We start from the raw sequence: 15,867 nt of genomic DNA on the forward strand, positions 1-15,867 counted from the left end.
TGAAGCTCATTCCAGACTCCAAGCATTTATATGGCTTCTCTCCAGTATGGGTTCTTTGATGGCTAATAAGACTTCCGCACTCAATGAAGCTCTTTCCACACTCCAAGCATTTATATGGCTTCTCTCCAGTATGGGTTCTTTGATGCCTAGTAGGATGTCCACTCCTACTGAAGCTCATTCCATACTCCAAGCATTTATATGGCTTCTCTCCAGTATGGGTTCTTTGATGCCTAGTAAGATGTCCACTCCTACTGAAGCTCATTCCAGACTCCAAGCATTTATATGGCTTCTCTCCAGTATGGGTTCTTTGATGGCTAATAAGACTTCCGCACTCAATGAAGCTCTTTCCACACTCCAAGCATTTATATGGCTTCTCTCCAGTATGGGTTCTTTGATGCCTAGTAGGATGTCCACTCCTACTGAAGCTCATTCCACACTCCAAGCATTTATATGGCTTCTCTCCAGTATGGGTTCTTTGATGCCTAGTAAGATGTCCACTCCTACTGAAGCTCATTCCACACTCCAAGCATTTATATGGCTTCTCTCCAGTATGGGTTCTTTGATGGCTAATAAGACTTCCGCACTCAATGAAGCTCATTCCACACTCCAAGCATTTATATGGCTTCTCTCCAGTATGGGTTCTTTGATGGCTAATAAGACTTCCTCACTCAATGAAGCTCTTTCCACACTCCAAGCATTTATATGGCTTCTCTCCAGTATGGGTTCTTTGATGTCTAGTAAGATGTCCACTCCTACTGAAGCTCATTCCACACTCCAAGCATTTATATGGCTTCTCTCCAGTATGGGTTCTTTGATGCCTAGTAAGATGTCCACTCCAACTGAAGCTCATTCTACACTCCAAGCATTTATATGCCTTCTCTCCAGTATGGGTTCTTTGATGCCTAGTACGATGTCCACTCCTACTGAAGCTCATTCCACACTCCAAGCATTTATATGGATTCTCTACAGTATGGGTTCTTTGATGCCCAGTAAGATGTCCACTCCTACTGAAGCTCATTCCACACTCCAAGCATTTATATGGCATCTCTCCAGTATGGGTTCTTTGATGCCCAGTAAGATGTCCACTCCTACTGAAGCTCATTCCACACTCCAAGCATTTATATCGTTTCTCTCCAGTAAGGGTTCTTTGATGGCTAATAAGACTTCCGCACTCAATGAAGCTCTTTCCACACTCCAAGCATTTATATGGCTTCTCTCCAGTATGGGTTCTTTGATGGCTAATAAGACTTCCGCACTCAATGAAGCTCTTACCACACTCCAAGCATTTATATGGCTTCTCTCCGGTATGGGTTCTTTGATGCCCAGTAAGATGTCCACTCCTACTGAAGCTCTTTCCACACTCCAAGCATTTATATGGCTTCTCTCCAGTATGGGTTCTTTGATGCCTAGTAAGATGTCCACTCCTACTGAAGCTCATTCCACACTCCAAGCATTTATATGGCTTCTCTCCAGTATGGGTTCTTTGATGGCTAATAAGACTTCCGCACTCAATGAAGCTCTTTCCACACTCCAAGCATTTATATGGCTTCTCTCCAGTATGGGTTCTTTGATGCCCAGTAAGATGTCCACTCCTACTGAAGCTCATTCCACACTCCAAGCATTTATATGGCTTCTCTCCAGTATGGATTCTTTGATGCCCAGTAAGATGTCCACTCCTACTGAAGCTCATTCCACACTCCAAGCATTTATATGGCTTCTCTCCAGTATGGGTTCTTTGATGCCTAGTAAGATGTCCACTCCTACTGAAGCTCATTCCACACTCCAAGCATTTATATGGCTTCCCTCCAGTATGGGTTCTTTGATGGCTAATAAGACTTCCGCACTCAATGAAGCTCTTTCCACACTCCAAGCATTTATATGGCTTCTCATCATTATGGGTTCTTTGATGCCTAGTAAGATGTCCACTCCTACTGAAGCTCATTCCACACTCCAAGCATTTATATGGCTTCTCTCCAGTATGGGTTCTTTGATGGCTAATAAGACTTCCGCACTCAATGAAGCTCTTTCCACACTCCAAACATTTATATGGCTTCTCTCCAGTATGGGTTCTTTGATGCCTTGTTGGATGTCCACTCCTACTGAAGCTCATTCCACACTCCAAGCATTTATATGGCTTCTCTCCAGTATGGGTTCTTTGATGCCTAGTAAGATGTCCACTCCTACTGAAGCTCATTCCACACTCCAAGCATTTATATGGCTTCTCTCCAGTATGGGTTCTTTGATGGCTAATAAGACTTCCGCACTCAATGAAGCTCATTCCACACTCCAAGCATTTATATGGCTTCTCTCCAGTATGGGTTCTTTGATGGCTAATAAGACTTCCGCACTCAATGAAGCTCTTTCCACACTCCAAGCATTTATATGGCTTCTCTCCAGTATGGGTTCTTTGATGTCTAGTAAGATGTCCACTCCTACTGAAGCTCATTCCACACTCCAAGCATTTATATGGCTTCTCTCCAGTATGGGTTCTTTGATGCCTAGTAAGATGTCCACTCCAACTGAAGCTCATTCTACACTCCAAGCATTTATATGCCTTCTCTCCAGTATGGGTTCTTTGATGCCTATTACGATGTCCACTCCTACTGAAGCTCATTCCACACTCCAAGCATTTATATGGATTCCCTCCAGTATGGGTTCTTTGATGCCCAGTAAGATGTCCACTCCTACTGAAGCTCATTCCACACTCCAAGCATTTATATGGCTTCTCTCCAGTATGGGTTCTTTGATGCCCAGTAAGATGTCCACTCCTACTGAAGCTCATTCCACACTCCAAGCATTTATATCGTTTCTCTCCAGTATGGGTTCTTTGATGGCTAATAAGACTTCCGCACTCAATGAAGCTCTTTCCACACTCCAAGCATTTATATGGCTTCTCTCCAGTATGGGTTCTTTGATGGCTAATAAGACTTCCGCACTCAATGAAGCTCTTACCACACTCCAAGCATTTATATGGCTTCTCTCCAGTATGGGTTCTTTGATGCCCAGTAAGATTTCCACTCCTACTGAAGCTCTTTCCACACTCCAAGCATTTATATGGCTTCTCTCCAGTATGGGTTCTTTGATGCCTAGTAAGATGTCCACTCCTACTGAAGCTCATTCCACACTCCAAGCATTTATATGGCTTCTCTCCAGTATGGGTTCTTTGATGCCTAGTAAGATGTCCACTCCTACTGAAGCTCATTCCACACTCCAAGCATTTATATGGCTTCTCTCCAGTATGGGTTCTTTGATGCCTAGTAAGATGTCCACTCCTACTGAAGCTCATTCCACACTCCAAGCATTTATATGGCTTCTCTCCAGTATGGGTTCTTTGATGGCTAATAAGACTTCCGCACTCAATGAAGCTCTTTCCACACTCCAAACATTTATATGGCTTCTCTCCAGTATGGGTTCTTTGATGCCTAGTAGGATGTCCACTCCTACTGAAGCTCATTCCACACTCCAAGCATTTATATGGCTTCTCTCTAGTATGGGTTCTTTGATGCCTAGTAAGATGTCCACTCCTACTGAAGCTCATTCCACACTCCAAGCATTTATATGGCTTCTCTCCAGTATGGGTTCTTTGATGGCTAATAAGACTTCCGCACTCAATGAAGCTCATTCCACACTCCAAGCATTTATATGGCTTCTCTCCAGTATGGGTTCTTTGATGGCTAATAAGACTTCCGCACTCAATGAAGCTCTTTCCACACTCCAAGCATTTATATGGCTTCTCTCCAGTATGGGTTCTTTGATGTCTAGTAAGATGTCCACTCCTACTGAAGCTCATTCCACACTCCAAGCATTTATATGGCTTCTCTCCAGTATGGGTTCTTTGATGCCTAGTAAGATGTCCACTCCAACTGAAGCTCATTCTACACTCCAAGCATTTATATGCCTTCTCTCCAGTATGGGTTCTTTGATGCCTAGTACGATGTCCACTCCTACTTAAGCTCATTCCACACTCCAAGCATTTGTATGGATTCTCTCCAGTATGGGTTCTTTGATGCCCAGTAAGATGTCCACTCCTACTGAAGCTCATTCCACACTCCAAGCATTTATATGGCTTCTCTCCAGTATGGGTTCTTTGATGCCCAGTAAGATGTCCACTCCTACTGAAGCTCATTCCACACTCCAAGCATTTATATCGTTTCTCTCCAGTATGGGTTCTTTGATGGCTAATAAGACTTCCGCACTCAATGAAGCTCTTTCCACACTCCAAGCATTTATATGGCTTCTCTCCAGTATGGGTTCTTTGATGGCTAATAAGACTTCCGCACTCAATGAAGCTCTTACCACACTCCAAGCATTTATATGGCTTCTCTCCAGTATGGGTTCTTTGATGCCCAGTAAGATTTCCACTCCTACTGAAGCTCTTTCCACACTCCAAGCATTTATATGGCTTCTCTCCAGTATGGGTTCTTTGATGCCTAGTAAGATGTCCACTCCTACTGAAGCTCATTCCACACTCCAAGCATTTATATGGCTTCTCTCCAGTATGGGTTCTTTGATGGCTAATAAGACTTCCGCACTCAATGAAGCTCTTTCCACACTCCAAGCATTTATATGGCTTCTCTCCAGTATGGGTTCTTTGATGCCCAGTAAGATGTCCACTCCTACTGAAGCTCATTCCACACTCCAAGCATTTATATGGCTTCTCTCCAGTATGGGTTCTTTGATGCCCAGTAAGATGTCCACTCCTACTGAAGCTCATTCCACACTCCAAGCATTTATATGGCTTCTCTCCAGTATGGGTTCTTTGATGGCTAATAAGACTTCCGCACTCAATGAAGCTCTTTCCACACTCCAAGCATTTATATGGCTTCTCTCCAGTATGGGTTCTTTGATGCCTAGTAAGATGTCCACTCCTGCTGAAGCTCATTCCACACTCCAAGCATTTATATAGCTTCTCTCCAGTATGGGTTCTTTGATGGCTAATAAGACTTCCGCACTCAATGAAGCTCATTCCACACTCCAAGCATTTATATGGCTTCTCTCCAGTATGGGTTCTTTGATGCCCAGTAAGATGTCCCCTCCTACTGAAGCTCATTCCACACTCCAAGCATTTATATGGCTTCTCTCCAGTATGGGTTCTTTGATGCCTAGTAAGATGTCCACTCCTACTGAAGCTCATTCCACACTCCAAGCATTTATATGGCTTCTCTCCAGTATGGGTTCTTTGATGGCTAATAAGACTTCCGCACTCAATGAAGCTCTTTCCACACTCCAAGCATTTATATGGCTTCTCTCCAGTATGGGTTCTTTGATGCCCAGTAAGATGTCCACTCCAACTGAAGCTCATTCCACACTCCAAGCATTTATATGGCTTCTCTCCAGTATGGGTTCTTTGATGCCTAGTAAGATGTCCACTCCTACTGAAGCTCATTCCGCACTCCAAGCATTTATATGGCTTCTCTCCAGTATGGGTTCTTTGATGGCTAATAAGACTTCCGCACTCAATGAAGCTCTTTCCACACTCCAAGCATTTATATGTCTTCTCTCCAGTATGGGTTCTTTGATGGCTAATAAGACTTCCGCACTCAATGAAGCTCTTTCCACACTCCAAGCATTTATATGGCTTATCTCCAGTATGGGTTCTTTGATGCCCAGTAAGATGTCCACTCCTACTGAAGCTCTTTCCACACTCCAAGCATTTATATGGCTTCTCTCCAGTATGGGTTCTTTGATGCCTAGTAAGATGTCCACTCCTACTGAAGCTCATTCCACACTCCAAGCATTTATATGGCTTCTCTCCAGTATGGGTTCTTTGATGGCTAATAAGACTTCCGCACTCAATGAAGCTCTTTCCACACTCCAAGCATTTATATCGCTTCTCTCCAGTATGGGTTCTTTGATGCCTAGTAAGATGTCCACTCCTTCTGAAGCTCATTCCACACTCCAAGCATTTATATGGCTTCTCTCCAGTATGGGTTCTTTGATGCCTAGTAAGATTTCCACTCCTACTGAAGCTCATTCCACACTCCAAGCATTTATATGCCTTCTCTCCAGTATGGGTTCTTTGATGCCTAGTAAGATGTCCACTCCTACTGAAGCTCATTCCACACTCCAAGCATTTATATGGCTTCTCTCCAGTATGGGTTCTTTGATGCCCAGTAAGATGTCCACTCCTACTGAAGCTCTTTCCACACTCCAAGCATTTATATGGCTTCTCTCCAGTATGGGTTCTTTGATGCCTAGTAAGATGTCCACTCCTACTGAAGCTCATTCCACACTCCAAGCATTTATATGGCTTCCCTCCAGTATGGGTTCTTTGATGGCTAATAAGACTTCCGCACTCAATGAAGCTCTTTCCACACTCCAAGCATTTATATGGCTTCTCTCCAGTATGGGTTCTTTGATGCCTAGTAAGATGTCCACTCCTACTGAAGCTCATTCCACACTCCAAGCATTTATATGGCTTCTCTCCAGTATGGGTTCTTTGATGGCTAATAAGACTTCCGCACTCAATGAAGCTCTTTCCACACTCCAAGCATTTATATGGCTTCTCTCCAGTATGGGTTCTTTGATGCCTAGTAAGATGTCCACTCCTACTGAAGCTCATTCCACACTCCAAGCATTTATATGGCTTCTCTCCAGTATGGGTTCTTTGATGGCTAATAAGACTTCCGCACTCAATGAAGCTCATTCCACACTCCAAGCATTTATATGGCTTCTCTCCAGTATGGGTTCTTTGATGCCCAGTAAGATGTCCACTCCTACTGAAGCTCATTCCACACTCCAAGCATTTATATGGCTTCTCTCCAGTATGGGTTCTTTGATGCCAAGTAAGATGTCCACTCCTACTGAAGCTCATTCCACACTCCAAGCATTTATATGGCTTCTCTCCAGTATGGGTTCTTTGATGCCTAGTAAGATGTCCACTCCTACCGAAGCTCATTCCACACTCCAAGCATTTATATGGCTTCTCTCCAGTATGGGTTCTTTGATGGCTAATAAGACTTCCGCACTCAATGAAGCTCTTTCCACACTCCAAGCATTTATATGGCTTCTCTCCAGTATGGGTTCTTTGATGCCTAGTAAGATGTCCACTCCTACTGAAGCTCATTCCACACTTCAAGCATTTATATGGCTTCTCTCCAGTATGGGTTCTTTGATGCCTAGTAAGATGTCCACTCCTACTGAAGCTCATTCCACACTCCAAGCATTTATATGGCTTCTCTCCAGTATGGGTTCTTTGATGCCTAGTAAGATGTCCACTCCTACTGAAGCTCATTCTACACTCCAAGCATTTATATGGCTTCTCTCCAGTATGGGTTCTTTGATGCCTAGTAAGATGTGCACTCCTACTGAAGCACATTCCACACTCCAAGCATTTATATGGCTTCTCTCCAGTATGGGTTCTTTGATGCCTAGTAAGATGTCCACTCCTACTGAAGCTCTTTCCACACTCCAAGCATTTATATGGCTTCTCTCCAGTATGGGTTTTTTGATGCCTAGTAAGATGTCCACTCCTACTGAAGCTCATTCCACACTCCAAGCATTTATATGGCTTCTCTCCAGTATGGGTTCTTTGATGGCTAATAAGACTTCCGCACACAATGAAGCTCTTTCCACACTCCAAGCATTTATATGGCTTCTCTCCAGTATGGGTTCTTTGATGCCTAGTAAGATGTCCACTCCTACTGAAGCTCTTTCCACACTCCAAGCATTTATATGGCTTCTCTCCAGTATGGGTTCTTTGATGCCTAGTAAGATGTCAACTCCTACTGAAGCTCATTCCACACTCCAAGCATTTATATGGCTTCTCTCCAGTATGGGTTCTTTGATGCCTAGTAAGATGTCCACTCCTACTGAAGCTCATTCCACACTCCAAGCATTTATATGGCTTCTCTCCAGTATGGGTTCTTTGATGCCTAGTAAGATGTCCACTCCTACTGAAGCTCATTCCACACTCCAAGCATTTATATGGCTTCTCTCCAGTATGGGTTCTTTGATGCCTAGTAAGATGTCCACTCCTACTGAAGCTCATTCCACACTCCAAGCATTTATATGGCTTCTCTCCAGTATGGGTTCTTTGATGCCTAGTAAGATGTCCACTCCTACTGAAGCTCATTCCACACTCCAAGCATTTATATGGCTTCTCTCCAGTATGGGTTCTTTGATGGCTAATAAGACTTCCGCACTCAATGAAGCTCTTTCCACACTCCAAGCATTTATATGGCTTCTCTCCAGTATGGGTTCTTTGATGCCTAGTAAGATGTCCACTCCTACTGAAGCTCATTCCACACTCCAAGCATTTATATGGCTTCTCTCCAGTATGGGTTCTTTGATGCCTAGTAAGATGTCCACTCCTACTGAAGCTCATTCCACACTCCAAGCATTTATATGGCTTCTCTCCAGTATGGGTTCTTTGATGCCTAGTAAGATGTCCACTCCTACTGAAGCTCATTCCACACTCCAAGCATTTATATGGCTTCTCTCCAGTATGGGTTCTTTGATGCCTAGTAAGATGTCCACTCCTACTGAAGCTCATTCCAGACTCCAAGCATTTATATGGCTTCTCTCCAGTATGGGTTCTTTGATGGCTAATAAGACTTCCGCACTCAATGAAGCTCTTTCCACACTCCAAGCATTTATATGGCTTCTCTCCAGTATGGGTTCTTTGATGCCTAGTAAGATGTCCACTCCTACTGAAGCTCATTCCACACTCCAAGCATTTATATGGCTTCTCTCCAGTATGGGTTCTTTGATGCCTAGTAAGATGTCCACTCCTACTGAAGCTCATTCCACACTCCAAGCATTTATATGGCTTCTCTCCAGTATGGGTTCTTTGATGCCTAGTAAGATGTCCACTCCTACTGAAGCTCATTCCACACTCCAAGCATTTATATGGCTTCTCTCCAGTATGGGTTCTTTGATGCCTAGTAAGATGTCCACTCCTACTGAAGCTCATTCCACACTCCAAGCATTTATATGGCTTCTCTCCAGTATGGGTTCTTTGATGCCTAGTAAGATGTCCACTCCTACTGAAGCTCATTCTACACTCCAAGCATTTATATGGCTTCTCTCCAGTATGGGTTCTTTGATGCCTAGTAAGATGTGCACTCCTACTGAAGCACATTCCACACTCCAAGCATTTATATGGCTTCTCTCCAGTATGGGTTCTTTGATGCCTAGTAAGATGTCCACTCCTACTGAAGCTCTTTCCACACTCCAAGCATTTATATGGCTTCTCTCCAGTATGGGTTTTTTGATGCCTAGTAAGATGTCCACTCCTACTGAAGCTCATTCCACACTCCAAGCATTTATATGGCTTCTCTCCAGTATGGGTTCTTTGATGGCTAATAAGACTTCCGCACACAATGAAGCTCTTTCCACACTCCAAGCATTTATATGGCTTCTCTCCAGTATGGGTTCTTTGATGCCTAGTAAGATGTCCACTCCTACTGAAGCTCTTTCCACACTCCAAGCATTTATATGGCTTCTCTCCAGTATGGGTTCTTTGATGCCTAGTAAGATGTCAACTCCTACTGAAGCTCATTCCACACTCCAAGCATTTATATGGCTTCTCTCCAGTATGGGTTCTTTGATGCCTAGTAAGATGTCCACTCCTACTGAAGCTCATTCCACACTCCAAGCATTTATATGGCTTCTCTCCAGTATGGGTTCTTTGATGCCTAGTAAGATGTCCACTCCTACTGAAGCTCATTCCACACTCCAAGCATTTATATGGCTTCTCTCCAGTATGGGTTCTTTGATGCCTAGTAAGATGTCCACTCCTACTGAAGCTCATTCCACACTCCAAGCATTTATATGGCTTCTCTCCAGTATGGGTTCTTTGATGCCTAGTAAGATGTCCACTCCTACTGAAGCTCATTCCACACTCCAAGCATTTATATGGCTTCTCTCCAGTATGGGTTCTTTGATGGCTAATAAGACTTCCGCACTCAATGAAGCTCTTTCCACACTCCAAGCATTTATATGGCTTCTCTCCAGTATGGGTTCTTTGATGCCTAGTAAGATGTCCACTCCTACTGAAGCTCATTCCACACTCCAAGCATTTATATGGCTTCTCTCCAGTATGGGTTCTTTGATGCCTAGTAAGATGTCCACTCCTACTGAAGCTCATTCCACACTCCAAGCATTTATATGGCTTCTCTCCAGTATGGGTTCTTTGATGCCTAGTAAGATGTCCACTCCTACTGAAGCTCATTCCACACTCCAAGCATTTATATGGCTTCTCTCCAGTATGGGTTCTTTGATGCCTAGTAAGATGTCCACTCCTACTGAAGCTCATTCCAGACTCCAAGCATTTATATGGCTTCTCTCCAGTATGGGTTCTTTGATGGCTAATAAGACTTCCGCACTCAATGAAGCTCTTTCCACACTCCAAGCATTTATATGGCTTCTCTCCAGTATGGGTTCTTTGATGCCTAGTAAGATGTCCACTCCTACTGAAGCTCATTCCACACTCCAAGCATTTATATGGCTTCTCTCCAGTATGGGTTCTTTGATGCCTAGTAAGATGTCCACTCCTACTGAAGCTCATTCCACACTCCAAGCATTTATATGGCTTCTCTCCAGTATGGGTTCTTTGATGCCTAGTAAGATGTCCACTCCTACTGAAGCTCATTCCACACTCCAAGCATTTATATGGCTTCTCTCCAGTATGGGTTCTTTGATGCCTAGTAAGATGTCCACTCCTACTGAAGCTCATTCCACACTCCAAGCATTTATATGGCTTCTCTCCAGTATGGGTTCTTTGATGCCTAGTAAGATGTCCACTCCTACTGAAGCTCATTCCAGACTCCAAGCATTTATATGGCTTCTCTCCAGTATGGGTTCTTTGATGGCTAATAAGACTTCCGCACTCAATGAAGCTCTTTCCACACTCCAAGCATTTATATGGCTTCTCTCCAGTATGGGTTCTTTGATGCCTAGTAGGATGTCCACTCCTACTGAAGCTCATTCCACACTCCAAGCATTTATATGGCTTCTCTCCAGTATGGGTTCTTTGATGCCCAGTAAGATGTCCACTCCTACTGAAGCTCTTTCCACACTCCAAGCATTTATATGGCTTCTCTCCAGTATGGGTTCTTTGATGCCTAGTAAGATGTCCACTCCTACTGAAGCTCATTCCACACTCCAAGCATTTATATGGCTTCCCTCCAGTATGGGTTCTTTGATGGCTAATAAGACTTCCGCACTCAATGAAGCTCTTTCCACACTCCAAGCATTTATATGGCTTCTCTCCAGTATGGGTTCTTTGATGCCTAGTAAGATGTCCACTCCTACTGAAGCTCATTCCACACTCCAAGCATTTATATGGCTTCTCTCCAGTATGGGTTCTTTGATGGCTAATAAGACTTCCGCACTCAATGAAGCTCTTTCCACACTCCAAGCATTTATATGGCTTCTCTCCAGTATGGGTTCTTTGATGCCTAGTAAGATGTCCACTCCTACTGAAGCTCATTCCACACTCCAAGCATTTATATGGCTTCTCTCCAGTATGGGTTCTTTGATGGCTAATAAGACTTCCGCACTCAATGAAGCTCATTCCACACTCCAAGCATTTATATGGCTTCTCTCCAGTATGGGTTCTTTGATGCCCAGTAAGATGTCCACTCCTACTGAAGCTCATTCCACACTCCAAGCATTTATATGGCTTCTCTCCAGTATGGGTTCTTTGATGCCAAGTAAGATGTCCACTCCTACTGAAGCTCATTCCACACTCCAAGCATTTATATGGCTTCTCTCCAGTATGGGTTCTTTGATGCCTAGTAAGATGTCCACTCCTACCGAAGCTCATTCCACACTCCAAGCATTTATATGGCTTCTCTCCAGTATGGGTTCTTTGATGGCTAATAAGACTTCCGCACTCAATGAAGCTCTTTCCACACTCCAAGCATTTATATGGCTTCTCTCCAGTATGGGTTCTTTGATGCCTAGTAAGATGTCCACTCCTACTGAAGCTCATTCCACACTTCAAGCATTTATATGGCTTCTCTCCAGTATGGGTTCTTTGATGCCTAGTAAGATGTCCACTCCTACTGAAGCTCATTCCACACTCCAAGCATTTATATGGCTTCTCTCCAGTATGGGTTCTTTGATGCCTAGTAAGATGTCCACTCCTACTGAAGCTCATTCTACACTCCAAGCATTTATATCGTTTCTCTCCAGTATGGGTTCTTTGATGCCTAGTAAGATGTGCACTCCTACTGAAGCACATTCCACACTCCAAGCATTTATATGGCTTCTCTCCAGTATGGGTTCTTTGATGCCTAGTAAGATGTCCACTCCTACTGAAGCTCTTTCCACACTCCAAGCATTTATATGGCTTCTCTCCAGTATGGGTTTTTTGATGCCTAGTAAGATGTCCACTCCTACTGAAGCTCATTCCACACTCCAAGCATTTATATGGCTTCTCTCCAGTATGGGTTCTTTGATGGCTAATAAGACTTCCGCACACAATGAAGCTCTTTCCACACTCCAAGCATTTATATGGCTTCTCTCCAGTATGGGTTCTTTGATGCCTAGTAAGATGACCACTCCTACTGAAGCTCTTTCCACACTCCAAGCATTTATATGGCTTCTCTCCAGTATGGGTTCTTTGATGCCTAGTAAGATGTCAACTCCTACTGAAGCTCATTCCACACTCCAAGCATTTATATGGCTTCTCTCCAGTATGGGTTCTTTGATGCCTAGTAAGATGTCCACTCCTACTGAAGCTCATTCCACACTCCAAGCATTTATATGGCTTCTCTCCAGTATGGGTTCTTTGATGCCTAGTAAGATGTCCACTCCTACTGAAGCTCATTCCACACTCCAAGCATTTATATGGCTTCTCTCCAGTATGGGTTCTTTGATGCCTAGTAAGATGTCCACTCCTACTGAAGCTCATTCCACACTCCAAGCATTTATATGGCTTCTCTCCAGTATGGGTTCTTTGATGCCTAGTAAGATGTCCACTCCTACTGAAGCTCATTCCACACTCCAAGCATTTATATGGCTTCTCTCCAGTATGGGTTCTTTGATGGCTAATAAGACTTCCGCACTCAATGAAGCTCTTTCCACACTCCAAGCATTTATATGGCTTCTTTCCAGTATGGGTTCTTTGATGCCTAGTAAGATGTCCACTCCTACTGAAGCTCATTCCACACTCCAAGAATTTATATGGCTTCTCTCCAGTATGGGTTCTTTGATGCCTAGTAAGATGTCCACTCCTACTGAAGCTCATTCCACACTCCAAGCATTTATATGGCTTCTCTCCAGTATGGGTTCTTTGATGCCTAGTAAGATGTCCACTCCTACTGAAGCTCATTCCACACTCCAAGCATTTATATGGCTTCTCTCCAGTATGGGTTCTTTGATGCCTAGTAAGATGTCCACTCCTACTGAAGCTCATTCCAGACTCCAAGCATTTATATGGCTTCTCTCCAGTATGGGTTCTTTGATGGCTAATAAGACTTCCGCACTCAATGAAGCTCTTTCCACACTCCAAGCATTTATATGGCTTCTCTCCAGTATGGGTTCTTTGATGCCTAGTAAGATGTCCACTCCTACTGAAGCTCATTCCACACTCCAAGCATTTATATGGCTTCTCTCCAGTATGGGTTCTTTGATGCCTAGTAAGATGTCCACTCCTACTGAAGCTCATTCCACACTCCAAGCATTTATATGGCTTCTCTCCAGTATGGGTTCTTTGATGCCTAGTAAGATGTCCACTCCTACTGAAGCTCATTCCACACTCCAAGCATTTATATGGCTTCTCTCCAGTATGGGTTCTTTGATGCCTAGTAAGATGTCCACTCCTACTGAAGCTCATTCCACACTCCAAGCATTTATATGGCTTCTCTCCAGTATGGGTTCTTTGATGCCTAGTAAGATGTCCACTCCTACTGAAGCTCATTCCAGACTCCAAGCATTTATATGGCTTCTCTCCAGTATGGGTTCTTTGATGGCTAATAAGACTTCCGCACTCAATGAAGCTCTTTCCACACTCCAAGCATTTATATGGCTTCTCTCCAGTATGGGTTCTTTGATGCCTAGTAGGATGTCCACTCCTACTGAAGCTCATTCCACACTCCAAGCATTTATATGGCTTCTCTCCAGTATGGGTTCTTTGATGCCTAGTAAGATGTCCACTCCTACTGAAGCTCATTCCACACTCCAAGCATTTATATGGCTTCTCTCCAGTATGGGTTCTTTGATGGCTAATAAGACTTCCGCACTCAATGAAGCTCATTCCACACTCCAAGCATTTATATGGCTTCTCTCCAGTATGGGTTCTTTGATGGCTAATAAGACTTCCGCACTCAATGAAGCTCTTTCCACACTCCAAGCATTTATATGGCTTCTCTCCAGTATGGGTTCTTTGATGTCTAGTAAGATGTCCACTCCTACTGAAGCTCATTCCACACTCCAAGCATTTATATGGCTTCTCTCCAGTATGGGTTCTTTGATGCCTAGTAAGATGTCGACTCCAACTGAAGCTCATTCTACACTCCAAGCATTTATATGCCTTCTCTCCAGTATGGGTTCTTTGATGCCTAGTACGATGTCCACTCCTACTGAAGCTCATTCCACACTCCAAGCATTTATATGGATTCTCTACAGTATGGGTTCTTTGATGCCCAGTAAGATGTCCACTCCTACTGAAGCTCATTCCACACTCCAAGCATTTATATGGCTTCTCTCCAGTATGGGTTCTTTGATGCCCAGTAAGATGTCCACTCCTACTGAAGCTCATTCCACACTCCAAGCATTTATATCGTTTCTCTCCAGTATGGGTTCTTTGATGGCTAATAAGACTTCCGCACTCAATGAAGCTCTTTCCACACTCCAAGCATTTATATGGCTTCTCTCCAGTATGGGTTCTTTGATGGCTAATAAGACTTCCGCACTCAATGAAGCTCTTACCACACTCCAAGCATTTATATGGCTTCTCTCCAGTATGGGTTCTTTGATGCCCAGTAAGATGTCCACTCCTACTGAAGCTCTTTCCACACTCCAAGCATTTATATGGCTTCTCTCCAGTATGGGTTCTTTGATGCCTAGTAAGATGTCCACTCCTACTGAAGCTCATTCCACACTCCAAGCATTTATATGGCTTCTCTCCAGTATGGGTTCTTTGAAGGCTAATAAGACTTCCGCACTCAATGAAGCTCTTTCCACACTCCAAGCATTTATATGGCTTCTCTCCAGTATGGGTTCTTTGATGCCCAGTAAGATGTCCACTCCTACTGAAGCTCATTCCACACTCCAAGCATTTATATGGCTTCTCTCCAGTATGGGTTCTTTGATGCCCAGTAAGATGTCCACTCCTACTGAAGCTCTTTCCACACTCCAAGCATTTATATGGCTTCTCTCCAGTATGGGTTCTTTGATGCCTAGTAAGATGTCCACTCCTACTGAAGCTCATTCCACACTCCAAGCATTTATATGGCTTCCCTCCAGTATGGGTTCTTTGATGGCTAATAAGACTTCCGCACTCAATGAAGCTCTTTCCACACTCCAAGCATTTATATGGCTTCTCTCCAGTATGGGTTCTTTGATGCCTAGTAAGATGTCCACTCCTACTGAAGCTCATTCCACACTCCAAGCATTTATATGGCTTCTCTCCAGTATGGGTTCTTTGATGGCTAATAAGACTTCCGCACTCAATGAAGCTCTTTCCACACTCCAAGCATTTATATGGCTTCTCTCCAGTATGGGTTCTTTGATGCCTAGTAAGATGTCCACTCCTACTGAAGCTCATTCCACACTCCAAGCATTTATATGGCTTCTCTCCAGTATGGGTTCTTTGATGGCTAATAAGACTTCCGCACTCAATGAAGCTCTTTCCACACTCCAAGCATTTATATGGCTTCTCTCCAGTATGGGTTCTTTGATGCCTAGTAAGATGTC

The sequence above is a fragment of the Hemicordylus capensis genome, chromosome 12 (genome assembly GCF_027244095.1).
Source record: "Hemicordylus capensis ecotype Gifberg chromosome 12, rHemCap1.1.pri, whole genome shotgun sequence".
NCBI classification, from domain to species: Eukaryota; Metazoa; Chordata; class Lepidosauria; order Squamata; family Cordylidae; genus Hemicordylus; species Hemicordylus capensis.